Source organism: Mobula hypostoma, chromosome 22 (genome assembly GCF_963921235.1).
Source record: "Mobula hypostoma chromosome 22, sMobHyp1.1, whole genome shotgun sequence".
Taxonomy (NCBI): domain Eukaryota; kingdom Metazoa; phylum Chordata; class Chondrichthyes; order Myliobatiformes; family Myliobatidae; genus Mobula; species Mobula hypostoma.
Genome location: NC_086118.1, coordinates 38,536,349 through 38,552,679, shown reverse-complemented (window position 1 = coordinate 38,552,679; position 16,331 = coordinate 38,536,349).

Below are 16,331 nucleotides of genomic sequence, written 5' to 3'. Positions count from 1 at the left end.
AAATTTAAATCAGACCATCAATGTTGCTACGGCCTCATCTACCAAGGCAGTGAGTTGTGGAATTACTCTCCTAAACTTCTACCCTTTCCTGCCTCCTCTGAGACTTTCCTTACTTACATCCTTTCTCTTTGACCAAGTTTTTCTAGTCACTATCTCAACATCATTTCATGCGTTTCTGCGGTAGATTTCATTTGGATATTTCCCAGTGAAGTCCTTTGAGATGTATTGGTTCATCAGCGACACTGTGTAAGAACAGTTATTTTGTGCAAGTGGACAGTGTATGTTGATAAGCGATTTGACTATGAAAAATGTCACTACAAAGACCAGTCCTGTTTTCATTCAAACTCCTTGCACTTTACAAGAGATGTTCAATTGTAATCTGGTGCATGAAGTGTGTCAAGAGATTTATTTTCCTAAACATAATATCCAGTCAACCGATTTGAAGGAAGTAGCCCAAGAAATAGTGGATGCATTAGTGATAATTTTTCAAAACTCGTTAGATTCTGGACTAGTTCCTGAGGATTGGAGGGTGGCTAATGTAACCCCACTTTTTAAAAAAGGAGGGAGAGAGAAACCGGGGAATTATAGACCGGTTAGCCTAACGTCGGTGGTGGGGAAACTGCTGGAGTCAGTTATCAAGGATGTGATAACAGCACATTTGGAAAGCGGTGAAATGATCGGACAAAGTCAGCATGGATTTGTGAAAGGAAAATCATGTCTGACGAATCTCATAGAATTTTTTGAGGATGTAACTAGTAGAGTGGATAGGGGAGAACCAGTGGATGTGGTATATTTGGATTTTCAAAAGGCTTTTGACAAGGTCCCACACAGGAGATTAGTGTGCAAACTTAAAGCACACGGTATTGGGGGTAAGGTATTGGTGTGGGTGGAGAATTGGTTAGCAGGCAGGAAGCAAAGAGTGGGAATAAACGGGACCTTTTCAGAATGGCAGGCGGTAACTAGTGGGGTACCGCAAGGCTCAGAGCTGGGACCCCAGTTGTTTACAATATATATTAATGACTTGGATGAGGGAATTAAATGCAGCATCTCCAAGTTTGCGGATGACACGAAGCTGGGTGGCAGTGTTAGCAGTGAGGAGGATGCTAAGAGGATGCAGGGTGACTTGGATAGGTTGGGTGAGTGGGCAAACTCATGGCAGATGCAATTTAATGTGGATAAATGTGAAGTTATCCACTTTGGTGGCAAAAATAGGAAAACAGATTATTATCTGAATGGTGGCCGATTAGGAAAAGGGGAGGTGCAACGAGACCTGGGTGTCATTATACACCAGTCATTGAAAGTGGGCATGCAGGTACAGCAGGCGGTGAAAAAGGCGAATGGTATGCTGGCATTTATAGCGAGAGGATTCGAGTACAGGAGCAGGGAGGTACTACTGCAGTTGTACAAGGCCTTGGTGAGACCACACCTGGAGTATTGTGTGCAGTTTTGGTCCCCTAATCTGAGGAAAGACATCTTTGCCATAGAGGGAGTACAAAGAAGGTTCACCAGATTGATTCCTGGGATGGCAGGTCTTTCATATGAAGAAAGACTGGATGAACTGGGCTTGTACTCGTTGGAATTTAGAAGATTGAGGGGGGATCTGATTGAAACGTATAAGATCCTAAAGGGATTGGACAGGCTAGATGCAGGAAGATTGTTCCCGATGTTGGGGAAGTCCAGAACGAGGGGTCACAGTTTGAGGATAGAGGGGAAGCCTTTTAGGACCGAGATTAGGAAAAACTTCTTCACACAGAGAGTGGTGAATCTGTGGAATTCTCTGCCACAGGAAACAGTTGAGGCCAGTTCATTGGCTATGTTTAAGAGGGAGTTAGATATGGCCCTTGTGGCTACAGGAGTCAGGGGGTATGGAGGGAAGGCTGGGGCGGGGTTCTGAGTTGGATGATCAGCCATGATCATAATAAATGGCGGTGCAGGCTCGAAGGGCCGAACGGCCTACTCCTGCACCTATTTTCTATGTTTCTATGTTTCTATGATTTAACTTTGATCTTCCGATAATTTATAAATTCATCAGAATTTTCATCATTCGGAGTTTGAGGGGATTTGGTATGCCATCAAAGATTCTAACAAATTTCTACAGATGTACCGTGGAGAGCATTCTGACTGGCTCTAATGTACAGGATCAGAAGAGGCTGAAGAGGGTTGTAGACTCAACCAAATTCATCCTGGGCTCAACCTTCCCCAGCGTCGAGGGCATCTCCAGAAGGTGGTGCCTCAATAATGCGGCATCCATCACTAATGAGTCTCACTGTCTGGGACATGCCCTCCTCTCATTACAATCATCGGTGAGGAAGTACAGGAGCCTGAAGATCCGTGCTCAATGTTTGAGAAACAGCTTCTTCCCCTCCGTTATCAGTTGTCAGAACTTCCCGTGAACCCATGGATGCTACCTCGCTATTCCACATTTGCACTATTTACTTATTTACTTTTTGTAACTTACTGTAATTTTTTTTTTTTACATCTTGCACTGTACTAATGTCACAAAACAACAAATTTCACAACATATGTCCGTGGTAATAAATATGATTCTGAAACTTTGTTTGGAACATTCAATGCACACGATGGGTGCAATGGATCTGTACCGAGCTCAGCAGAAACTAGCCAGCTCGGTACTTGGATATCTAAGGGGAATTCCAGGACTGGTAGGCCTGGATAATGAAAGATCCACTCAGCAGTCTGAATACAGTTATACTGCATACATTAACTATTCCAAGAGTGGAATGAAAACAAGTGTAATAATCCCTAAATACAAGGGTGATTGTAGTGAGCACTCTAAAGTCTAATTGTAGTGTGAAGTATGAACAATAAAACAAATTGTATTATCGCCAATGTCAATACATTACGCATAGTCTTTGTATCAGTAACCTCATAGAAGAGTACTCAAATTGGCTCAGTTTTGCCTTCAAGGCATATACATGACATATAGATACTTTGATAATAATTTTACTTTAACTTTGATGTCTTATGAGAGCAGCCATATTGGATGAGCTCAAATTCTGCACAAATTTGCAAAGGATATACCAGAACTTGGTTTTCCTCCTGAGGAATCAATGTGAGCCACATGAATGTATTCCAAATTAGACTCAGGCATAACAGTTTTAGGATTTTGGAGGAAAATTTTCATCAACACAAAGGCTACTTCATTTTCCAGTTTAGACTAAGAAGTTAACCTTAAGGTGTTCGAGAAGAATCAGTGTCTCACGGATAATCAAACATTTTCTTTTTGAGTTGTGCTGGAGGGGGATGAGGATCAGTACACTTGCTTTCCAGTTCAGCATCGGCTGCTGTACAGCTTGGAAGTGCAGAGGAGTAGTGACACTGTCAGAATGTGGATGGAATGAGATGAGTTGCAAGGAGAGCAGGGTCTGGACCTGCTGCAATGTCCTCTGTGCACTAGCAGAGTTGAGATCTGATGCATATGCTTGATAATGAAAGAAAAGATTATCTGGTGATGTGACAGATAAGGAAAAGGGACAGATGCATTCCCCTGAAGCCAGCACTCAAGCCACGATTAAACAGCTAATTAACTTCATTGCCTCGAGCCAGGGTAACAGTAGTGAGAAACTCCTCACAGCACCAACTTCAGAAAGACCTTCTCGCTCCACCGGTACATATTTTCATTTCTTCTTCACTTTTGTTAAAACCTGACAACGGTTCAAATATCCTGACAACACGACAACTTAGCTTTTTCAAGCAAATATTTTAATGTCTTAAAATAAAAGTCTCTTGTTAAAATAAATATTACTTCCAAACATTTTTTGTTGCCCATCACCATGTGCTTTTTAACATACTTTAACTCTCTCCCCTCTGATTAACCAATACATTAATACCGTCTATCTGGTCAGTATTCTGACATATTCCTCCTGGACTGCACTATAATTGGAAGGAGAGGTAGATTCCATCATATATTATTAAAAAAACATATCATCCTAGTATCATTACATAAGAATGCATGTCAAAACATTGCTCTTAGCAATTCTTGAATCTTATGATGTGCTTTGAGGAGATCACTTTATTCTCCATGATGACATGCCAGAGAGGAACAGAGTAAACTGAAAACAGAAGGGTGGTCCATTGACTCAAACTCTGGTTCCAACTCAAGCAACATGCTTTAAAAATTAAAATGAGAGTGTAGTTCAGCTCCTTTTCCAACACACCATGCGCTCACTGACACTTCTGCAACTGGCAGCAAAGCACTCTGGTCAACTATTGTTTCCAGCCAACAGTCATTTTAGATCAGGCCAAAGAGGTCAACACATGTTTCCAGCTATTGAGGAACAGAATTTCTGTTCAGATGTTAGAATTCCATTTATGCCTGCTAAATAATCTGTAATATTGGGTGTTATTAATGTGAATGTAAATTAATGCATTAATCACATACACTACAGTTAAAAAAATGAACTACATGCAAATCTGTAGCTCATCCTCTTCAAGGTTTGACATGTTGTGCATTCAGAGATGTTCTTCTGCACTGTTGTAACGTGTGGTTATTTGTGTTACTGTTGGCTTGAACGGTCTGGCCATTCTCTTCTAAACTCTCTGATTAACAAGACGTTTTTGCCCACTGAATTTCTTTCTTTTGTTTTTCACACCATTGGCTATAAACTCTAGAGACTGTTGTGCGGGAAAATCCCAGCAGATCAGCAGTTTCTGAGATACTCAAACCACCCTGTCTGGCACCAACAATCATTCCATGGTTAAAGTCACTTAGATCACATTTCTTCCCCATTCTGATGTTTGGTCTGAACAACTGAACCCCTTGACCCTGCTTTTATGCATCGAGTTGCTGCCACACGATTGGCCAATTAGATATTAGTATTAACAAGCATGAGTACAGGCATATCTAATAAAATGGCCACTGAGTGTATATAATGGAAGTAAGTAGAAAGGTAGTATGTAACTAAGTGTATATATAAGTGTATGTATGTGTATGTATATATATATATAAAAGATTATGAGGACATGCAGTCCTCTTTTATTGTCATTTAGTAATGCATGCATTAAGAAATGATACAATATTCCTCCAGACTGATATCACAGAAACACAAGACAAACCAAGACTAAAAAAACTGACAAAAACCACATAATTATAACATATAATTACAGCAGTGCAAAGCAATACCATAATTTGATAAAGAACAGACCATAGGCACGGTTAAAAAAAGACTCAAAGTCTCTCGGAAGCCCCATCATCTCACGCAGACGGTAGAAGGAAGAAAAACTCTCTTTCTGCCATGAGCTTCCAGCGCCGCAAACTTGCCGATGCAGCACCCTGGAAGCACCCGACCACAGCCGACTCTTGAGTCCATCCGAAAACTTCGAGCCTCCGACCAGCCCTCCGACACCGAGCATCATCTCCGCCGAGCGCTTCGACCCCGGCCCCGGCAACAGGCAATAGGCAAAGCCAAGGATTTGGGGCCTTCCCCTCTGGAGATTCTCGATCTGTTCACGTCTGTCTCCATCAAATCAGGATTGTGCACGGTACCTATTTATCAAATACGATATCATTTCAGAGCGGCCGCAATATATATATAGATATAAATACACACATAGTATACACTTGGTACTAATATTCAAGTAAATAAGTAATATACAATAAATAAACAATGATAAGATATACTATACACATATATATACCTTATTGTAATTTATAGTATATTTTATATATTGCACTGTAGATATTACACTGCCAAGAACAACAAATTTCTGGACGTACGTCAGTGACAATAAATGATTCTGATTCTACGCCAATGGCCACACTATCCATTGCATGTGCTGAGAATCAGCTGCCTGTCAGTTCATTGTGCGTATCACCGATAACGTGCTCCATTCCCACCGCTGAGCTGGACAGCAATGCACACTTGCTGCTGCTCCTCTCCGTCATCGCTGATCTTCGCCTCCCTCTTATGAAGATGTTGCAGCCTCTTTAACTGCACAACTTATTTTTTCTCTCTATAAAGCTTGCATACTTTACAGATCAAAGGCAAGTAAAGGAAATAGATGTTCTCATGGTGCATAATCGCATAAAAATTACCTCTTTCAAGGGCATGTTGAGCAGATCCCAGTAATAATAAACTCAAGGTTTGCTTTGAACTAGCTTAAGTATCTCAATCTGCTTTTAGGAAGTGATTCTAAATGGACCTTGATGTGCTAGTACCTAGATAAATTATCAACATTGTTAATCTAAAATTTTAAATCTGCATTTATTTTATCACATGGTTCTTTAAAAGCCTCTTTTAGTATTGGTGTGATTTAATCTAAGATCCCAGGTGGAGCTTTTGATCAAATGATGCTTTCAAACCAGCTGGTTCATTGTATTTGGACAATAGTTGTCCTTTTTACCTTGCTTTCTCCTCAATGTAGACTTTCATTAATTTTATTCTCAATTACTTATGCCTGTATTCGAAATCCAGAACAGCCAAAATGGTATTTTGAAAATCCTCTTTTTTGGCATACATGTTTAACATGACTTTTTATAACTGGCAGATGGACTTTCAGATTTGATTTCAGATCTCCCGACATCTGCAGTAATTTACATTTTACAAAATCCTTGAAATTTTTTTGTCTTTGAATCAGGTATTGAATTTTAAAATTCATTCCACATGACATTGCCTCCCATTTTCCACTTTAAATTTTGAGACTTTACATACATCAAAAGAAGCAAGGTCTGAACTGGAACAGAATGTTCAGTTTAAAAAAAAACACAATGACCTATCCAGCACACCCAATCCACAGACTAAGTAGTGTGAATTCTAATTAACTCATTCAGACAGCTGAGGGAAAGTTATCCATTAATATAACTCTGCCTCTTAACTAAAACAAGCAAAATAACTCCACCTCTTAACCAAGACAAACAAAATAGGTGTCTCACAAAATATGTACAATCACTTACACTTACATGATTCAAACCTAGTTAATTTTCACCAGTGGGTTAGTTATGTATCATCTGGAAAACAAAACATTTCAGCCATTGTTTCTTAGAATATTTGATTACCTCTGTATATCCAGCTCTGCAACCTATCAAGCCCATTGATACACTATCAGTTACTCCAAAAGACTGGAAGTAGAGTAAATACTTAAAGGCTTTTACTAACAGTAAATGGACCAACATCCATGCTGAGTATCTGGACTGAGGGAGGAGCAGTGACAGAGCCACAGGAGCAGTCAACAGAGGGGCGTGTCCAGACAGGTAACCCAGTTACAACCTATATATATGGTTTACCACACCCATTTGTAATCATTAGCAGGTTTTAAGTATCTTCTGACCTCAGTGTCGTGGCTGAGGTCGAAGTTGGTGAGCTACATGCAGCAATTGACAACCCGCCTCCTTCCCACTCATTCACCTTAATATGGCTCTCATGGTATCTCTCTAAGGTATCTTCTTATGCAGTCCTTCAGGGTCAAGGATGACTTGCTACCATTCCTGTTTGGAGGCTTCTGATGAGACCAATGTGAGCCAGGAGAAGCTCGATAGGGTTGGTGGCTGGAGATGCTGTGATCTTTCTGTAGATTATGCTGGACTTCTAGCAAAGTGGGTGAAGGCCTTAGCAATTGGATCATGAAAGCCAGTTTTTGAAGAGGTTTATTGTTCAATGTAGGTCAATTTCTGAAATTTCTGAAGCGCCCGTTCACTGCTGTCGTTACTGTGTGGTCGGGAATCTTTCGGAAGGTAGGCCTCAAAATCCCCGGCCTTGCCTGCTTTTGCCGACCGAGAAGGAGGTCGAATCATTCAGACAGAGATGGCGCTCAGTACTCGGTGTCGGAGAGCTGATCAGAGCTCGAAGTTTTCGGATGACTCAGAGTCGGATTGTGGTCGGCATGGCAGGGAGAGTTTTTCTTCCTTCTCCCGTCTGTGTGAGATGTGGGACATTTGAGAGACTTTGAACTTTACTGTGCTCATGGACTTCTTCATCAAGTTACGGTATTGTTACACTGTTTGTAACTATATGTTATAATTATGTGGTTTTGTCAGTCTTTTCAGTCTTGGTTTGTCCTGTGTTTTGTGTTATCACACCGGAGGAATTAATGTATCATTTCTTAATGCATGCATTACTAAATGACAATAAAAGAGGACTGCGTGTCTTCATAATCAAAACCATGCCTCAGACAGGTCTAGTTTAAGACAAATGTTCTTAAAGCAACTCTGTTGAAAAAAAAGAGCTTTAATAAGTTCAATATTAAATGAAACATAAACGTTGCAGCTACTCTGTATATCCATTCTCCAACTTGCTCTCACACACCAGCACCCCATCCCACCATTGCTAACACCTGCAACTCAGATTAAGCAGAGGAACTGCTTTAGTCAGAATCTTTGGCCCAAAGTAGATGCTGCGCACAAAGGCCACAAGGGCCTGAGGTCAAATGGATATTGGACCTCTAGCCTCCTAAGATTATTCAACCCATTTGACACTACACACCCAGTCCATCAAACCATCAAAGATCAGCTGTAGTGGCCATATTCATTTATATGTGATGTTTTAGCCCAGCATGCAACAAAAAGCAACATATATTTCATATGTTTAAGAGCTACTTGATATAGCTTTGGGTAGCAGTGTGAGAATGGTGGTGGGGAAGATGTGGACAGCTCGAGTAAGGAGGCAGCAGAGATCCCCTGGAGTCGGCAGTCACTCCTGCTTTTCCTTTTAAAGGAAAAACACTTTGGAATGTTTTTCCAAAAGTGATAAACTGGTTGGTGATGGCTATTCCTTAAGGATCCCATATGTAGCAGTATGATTTTGCCGCTCAGTTTAACAGTAGAAACTCAATCAGACATCGAGTTTGTCACTTAACTATGGAAGGGCCCTAAACTGGATGGTTGCCAAGGCAACTTGATAAATAGCCTAGTCTAATGTTATTTCAGTGTCTGTTAAGCTTCCTTAAACTAAGGTTGTGGAAGTCCTACTTGATGCTATTGTTCTGTAAAATTGCTAAGCTTCACCCATTGAAAATTAGATAAAAAGAATTAGAATTTATCTAGCAACTTAGAATATCCTTGTAGCAACCCAAGGATTATCTTCAACTCAAACAGGAGGAAATCTGCAGACGCTGGAATTTCAAGCAACACTCATAAAAGTTGCTGGTGAACGCAGCAGGCCAGGCAGCATCTCTAGGAAGAGGTACAGTTGATGTTTCAGGCCGAGACCCTTCGTCAGGACTAACTGAAGGAAGAGTTAGTAAGAGATTTGAAAGTGGGAGGGGGAGGGGGAGATCCAAAATGATAGGAGAAGACAGGAGGGGGAGGGATGGAGCCAAGAGCTGGACAGGTGATTGGCAAAAGGGATATAAGAGGATCATGGGACAGGAGGCCTAGGGAGAAAGATAAAGGGGAGGGGGGAAGCCCAGAGGATGGGCAAGGGGTATAGTGAGAGGGACAGAGGGAGGAAAAGGAGAGAGAGAAAAAAAGAATGTGTGTATATAATTAAATAAATAACGGATGGGGTACGAGGGGGAGGTGGGGCATTAGCGGAAGTTTGAGAAGTCAATGTTCATGCCATCAGGTTGGAGGCTACCCAGACGGAATATAAGGTGTTGTTCCTCCAACCTGAGTGTGGCTTCATCTTTACAGTAGAGGAGGCTGTGGATAGACATATCAGAATGGGAATGGGACATGGAATTAAAATGTGTGGCCACTGGGAGATCCTGCTTTCTCTGGCAGACAGAGCGTAGGTGTTCAGCGAAACAATCTCCCAGTCTGCGTCAGGTCTCGCCAATATATAGAAGGCCGCATCGGGAGCACCGGACGCGGTATATCATCCCAGTCGACTCACAGGTGAAGTGTCGCCTCACCTGGAAGGACTGTCTGGGGCCCTGAATGGTAGTGAGAGAGGAAGTGTAAGGGCATGTGCAGCACTTGTTCCACTTCAACAAGCTACTTCTGAACAGTAACTAGAACAGTAACACACCTTTACCTCCTCCCCACCCCCTGCTTTCTGCAGGGCTCACTCCCTCTGTGATTCCCCTGTCCACTCGAACCTCCACTCTAATCTCCTACCTGGCATTTATCCCTGCAAGCGACAGAAATGCTACACATGTCCATTCACCTCCTCCCTCACCTCCAGTCAGGACCCCAAACAGCCCTTCTAGGTGAGGCAAACCTCCAACCGCGAATCTGTTGGGGTTGGCTATTGTATTCAGTGCTCTCAGTGTAGCCTCCTCGACATCGGTGAGGCTCGACCTAAATTGGGGGATTGTTCTTTGAGCACCTCCAGTCCCTCTGTCAAAAGCAGGATGTCCTGGTGGTCAACCATTTTAATTCCTATCACCGTTCCCATTCCGACCTATCGGTCTGAGGCCCCCTCTTCTGCCACAATGAGGCCACTCTCAGAATGGAGGAGCAATACCTCCTATTCCATCTAGGTTGCCTCCAAGCTGATGGCATCAACATCGGCATCTCCTTTGAGTAATCTTTTCCCTCCCCCTTTCTTCTTCTTCTATTCCCTACTCTGGCCTCTTACCTCTTCTCTTTACCTATCCATCATCTCTCCCTTGTGCTCCTCCTTCTTCTCTTTCTCTTATGGTCCACTCTCCTCTCTTATCAGATTCATTCTTCTCCAGCCCTTTACCTTTTCCACCCATCTGGCATCACCATTCACTTTCTAGCTATTGCCCCTTCCCCTTCCCTCACATTTTTAATTCTTCCATCTTCTCCCTCCCTTTCCAGTCCCAAGGAAGGGTCTCAGCCTGAAACGTTATCTCTTTATTCATTTCTGTTGCTGCTGCCTGACCTGGTTCCTCCATCGTTTTGTGTGTGTTACTCCGTACTTCTGAACAGTGCTCACTGCTGTAAGGAGGCCAACTAAGTAGCCAATGGCCAGGTTGTTGTCCTCTCTCAGAGATGAAGTCAGTATCATTGGTTAAAGGCAGCTGGACTATTAGTTCAGTAATGGAATTTGGCTGCTTGGAGTGGAAATATAGAGGGGCACCACCGCCTTCTTGAGGAAATAACTGCTGGCCTTGCTAGGAACGCCTGCATCCCAAAAAATGTGTAAAAAAAAACATTTCAGCTCCTCAAAACATAGAAACATAGAAAACCTACAGCACAATACAGGCCCTTCAGCCCACATTGCGATGCCGAACATGTCCTTACTTTAGAAATTACCTGGGATTACCCATAGCCCTCTATTTTTCTAAGCTCCATGTACCCATCCAGGAGTCTCTTAAAAGACCCTATCGTATCCGCCTCCACCACCGTCGCCGGCAGCCCGTTCTCAGGAACACATTGTACATTGTGAGTGCAGTCAATATTTGGGCGAATAATCTACAGTTTTCTAAGCTGGAGATGAGAATTCTACCTGACAGAAATATTATGCACAGTCAGGATTAAAGGTGGGTTCAGGAGGAGAGCACTCCAGCCTTTGTCAGACGGTTGTTCACGGAAAGTTAATAAAAGCATATGGCTGCTTGCAACATTAGTTTCTGAACACTTGTCTCATTCACAGTGTGCTATTTGAATGCAGGGGTTAAACCCATTTAGAGTAGGATTACCAGGTGGCCCAGAGGGAATGGGTGGGGAGGCGCAGATAGGTGAAGACAGGATTGGGCTCAGATGCAATAACCTGCTGGATCTGAATGTGTGCTGCAATTTCATTGTGAGTGCTGTCATACTGCATTACGGCTGTGAGAAGAACAGGGTGGTTCTTCACTGATAGAGAAGAGATCTCTTCCACCACTGTTAATGGGTTTGATTGACAGCGGCTCATATTGGCACTGAGTGAAATCCAGACTGAACAGTGCTGTGGCCCTCGTGTATTTACTTAACTCACCTAAAATGGAAAACGGCAATTATCACATTCCACATAAACAAGAAGATGCTATCCTCCTTTACAGCTAAGCTTTTAATGGAGGATGATTAGTTACCTTATCCTGCTCTTCCAAAATATGCAACACTGCACCTCGAAATGTAAACTTCTTTTTGTCATGCTCCAGATGGTTTCATTAACTAAATGAGATGGTTGGAATGAACTACCTGAGTAAAGAAATTCCCAAAGCAACTCACTTGTTAGGTTTCAGTGACTGCGGATTCACACAGAGGAGTTCCTTTGCAGTTCTCAGGTAAGTGGGAAAAGAGTCTCAAATCTCAAATGAACTTCATTGGTTCTTGAACAGATTTTGTTGGTTTGCAACAAAATCTGACTCTTGTCACTTGTAGTAACGTGCATTGGCTCCAGAGGGCAATGCTGCATTTCTGTGTGTTTTGACCCATGTCCCACTGGGGCATTCACTGACTCATAAATAACACTTCTCCACTCACTTAGGTTCTGCTTCCATGCCTGTGATTCTGCATGAGGTACTAATTCCAGAGTCATTGCTGCCTTTTAAAACACCATCTTCCTTTTTCACAGGTTACACCCTTCCTTCTGCAGACAGCTTTCTCTCCTTGGTGGTGTCTGTGCCACGTCTGTCAATCACTCCAGTCCAGGGGCTGCAGATGCTGGAAACACAAAGCAACAAACTGCTGGAGGAACTTGGAGGGTCGAGCTGCATCCGTGGATGGAAAGGAACCTTCTCTCCAGTTTGCCCTGGATAGCCATTCATCCTTCACTAAGCCTTGCAATCCTGATAGAAGACTTTCTGGGTATTGCAGGCGCCATGGTCTGGCTCAGTGTTGCAGTTCAAATGCAGACTAGACGAATGCTTTGCCAAGCGCCTGCCCTCCATCCGCTGTGTCCGACTGGGTTTCCCAGTTGCCAGCCATTAAATCCCCTCCCCATTCCCACACTGACCCTTCTGTCCTTGCCTTTCTCCACTGTCAGGATGTGGCCGATAAGTAAACTAGAGAACCAGTGCCTCTTTTTCCGCTTGGCTGGTCGACAACCCGATGACAACTCTCCAATTTCAGGTAACCCTCTCTCCCTCTGTCCTTCTGATCTACCCAGGTCTTCCTGTACACACCCAAATCCACCCACTCATTCACCCCTATCTCTGTGCTTTCCCCTCCTCCACCTACTCCATCTGCACACCACCCACTCACTTGTCCCCTCCCCACACTGTTCCTTCTGCTCTCCCCACCTCCCTTATTTGCCTACATGCTCCACCTTCCTTTTCTATCAGAGGCAGCCCTTTGGTGCCTCCACCTATCACCTCCCAGCCTCAGTCACTATTTCCAGACCTCTCTCCCCGCCTGCGTCTATTTGCCTATCATCCCTCCTCCATGGATCCACATATCAGTTGCCAGCTTCGTCCCCAACCCTCCCCCTCACCTCTTTACACTGGATATTTTTTAACGACAGCCCAATCAAATCAAGAGAGGATGCTACACACAACTGGGGGTGGGGGGGGGGAGATTTAAAAAATGCATTTGCAGGCTTCTGAACAGTAGCTAGGATGTGTGCTACAAATTACAATGAGAGATACAAAATGGTTGTCGAAAAGCCAGCGTTACAATAGTCATCGGGAATTTCAATACGCAGGTTGATTGAGAAACTCCGGTTGGTGTTGGATCCCAAGAGAGAGAGTTTGTATATAAGTTGGGTCGTTAGAAACCCTTGTAGTTGAGCCCACTAGGAAGAAGGCTATTTTGGATTGGGTGTTGAGTAATGAACCAGATTTGATTAGGGAGCTTAAGCATGTGAATGACTGGAAGATTATATCATTCAGAATGTTACAGTAAATTAAAATTTACAAAAACAACTGCAGATACTGGAAATCTAAAATGAGGAGGCAGTAATCCTAATAAGATAGACTTCAGCCTACAATTTGAGAGAAAACTAAAACCAGATGTACAAGTATTACAGTGGAGTAAAGGGAATTACAGAAGCATGAGAGAAGAGCTGGCCAAAGTTGATTGAAAGGGGACACTAGCAGGGAGGATGACAGAACAGCAATGGCTGGAGTTTCTGGGAGAAATTCTGAAGGTACATTGAGATGTTGGTCATGGCTAGAATTAACTGCTTCCTCAGCAAAGACCTGGACCCACTGCATTTGTCTATTATCACAATAGGTCTGCGTGGATGTGATCTCATTGGCTCTTCACGTGGCCTTGGATCACATGGACACTACAAATGACGATGTCAGGATGCAGTTTATTAACTACAGCTCAGCATTTAACACAATCATTCCTACAGTTCTGATCGAAAAGCACAAAAATCTGGGCCTCTGTACTTCCCTCTGCAACCGGATCCTTGACTTCCTAACCGGAAGACTACAATCTGTGCAGATTGGAAGTAATGTTTCCACCTTGCTGACTATCACCTCGGATGTGTGCTTAGCCCACTGCTCTACTCTCTCTACACCCATGACTGTGTGGCTAGGCACAGCTCAAATACTATCTATAAATTTGCTGATGACACAACTATTGTTGGCAGAATTTCAGATGGTGTTGAGGAGGTGTACAGGAGAGAGACATATCAGCTAGTTGAGTGCTGTTGCAGCAACATCCTTACACTCAGTGCCAGTAAGATCAAAGAACTGATTTGGACTTCAGGAAGGGTAAGACAAGGAAACACACATTGGTCCTCATAGAGGGATCAGAAGTGGAAAGAGTGAGCAGTTTCAAGTTCCTGAGTTCAATATCTTCGAGGAACTATCCTGAGCCCAACATATTGATGCAGCTCCAAAGAAGGCAAGACAGCAGCTCTATTTCATTAGGAGTTTGACGAGATTTGGTTTGCCACCAAAGACAGTTGCAAATTTCTACAGACATACTGTGGAGAGCATTCTAACTGGCTGCATCAAAGTCTGATATGGGGAGGGGGCTACAATACGGGATTGAAATAAGCTGCGAAGACTTGTAAACTTAGGCTGTTCCATCATGAGCACTAGCCTCCACAGTATCCAGGACATCTTCAAGGAGTGATACATCAAAAAGTTGGCATCAATCATTAAATACCCCCAGCACCCAGGACATGCCCTGTTCTCAATGCTACCATCAGGAAGGAGGTACAGGAACCTAAAGGCACACACTCAATGTTTCAGGAACATCTTCCCCTCTGCCGTCCGATTTCTGAATGGACATTGAACCCATGAACACTACCTCTCTACTTTTCAAGTTTTTTTATTTTTGCACTACTTGTTTAATTTAACTCTTTTATATATATATTTTTCTCTGTAATTCACAGTTTTTTTTCTAATATTGTTTCTTGCATTGTACTGCTGCCGTAAAGACATCAAATTTGACAACATACGACAGTGATATTAAATCTGATTCTGATTCTGATATGCATCCCAAAGAATAAGAAGTATTCTAAAGGCAGGATGACACAACTGTGGCTGACAAGGGAAGTCACAGCCAACATAAAAGCAAAAAAGAGGGCATATAATAGAGTAAAATCAGTGAGAAGTTAGAGGATTGGAGACCTTTTAAAAACCAATAGAAGGCAACTAAAAAAAGCCATAAGGAGGGAGAAGATGAACTATGAAGGCAAGTTAGCAAAGAGGATACCAAAAGAATTTTCAGATATATAAAGAGTAAAAGAGAGGCGAGAGTAGATATCAGACCACAGGAAAATGAAACTGGAAAGGTAGTAATGGGGGACAAGGCAATGGGGGAAGACCTAAATAAGTATTTTGCATCAGTCTTCACTGTAGAAGACACTAGCAGTATGTCAGAAGTTCTAGAATGTCAGGGGACAGCAGTGAGTGCAATTCCTATTACAAGGGAGAAGTTGCTTGGGAAGCTGAAAGGTCTGAAGGTAGATAAGTCTCCTGGACCAGATGGACTACACCTCAAGATTCTGAAAGAGGTAGCTGAAGAGATTGTGGTGGCATTAGTAATGATCTCTCAAGAATCAGTAGATACTGATATGGTTCCAGAGGACTGGAAAATTGCAAATGTTACCCCATTCTTGTAGAAGGGAGGGATGCAGGAGAAAGGAAATCATAGACCAATTAGTTTGACCTCAGTGTATAGGAAGACGTTGGTGTCAATCATTAAGGATGAGGTCTCAGGATAATTGGACACATGATAAAATAGGCCAAAATCAGCGTGGCTTCCTTAAGAGAAAACTTTGCCTGACTAATCTGTTGAAATTCTTTGGGGAAATAACAAGCAGGATAGACAAAAAAGAATTGGTGGGTATTGTGTACTGGATTTTCAGAAGGTTTGGTAGGGTTCCACTCATGAGGTGACTTAACAAGATAAGAATCCATGGTATTGCAGGAAAATGCTAGAGGGCTGGCTGTTGGGTAGGAGGTAAGAGTTGGAATAGAGAGTGCCTTTTCTGATTGGCTGCTGGCGACCAGTGGTGTTCTATGGGGGTCAGTGTTGCGACTGTTCACATTATATGACAATGGTTTGGATAATGAAATTGATGGCTTTGTGGCCAAGTTTGCGGATGATACGAAGACAGGTGGAGGGGCGGTAATGTTAAGGAAAA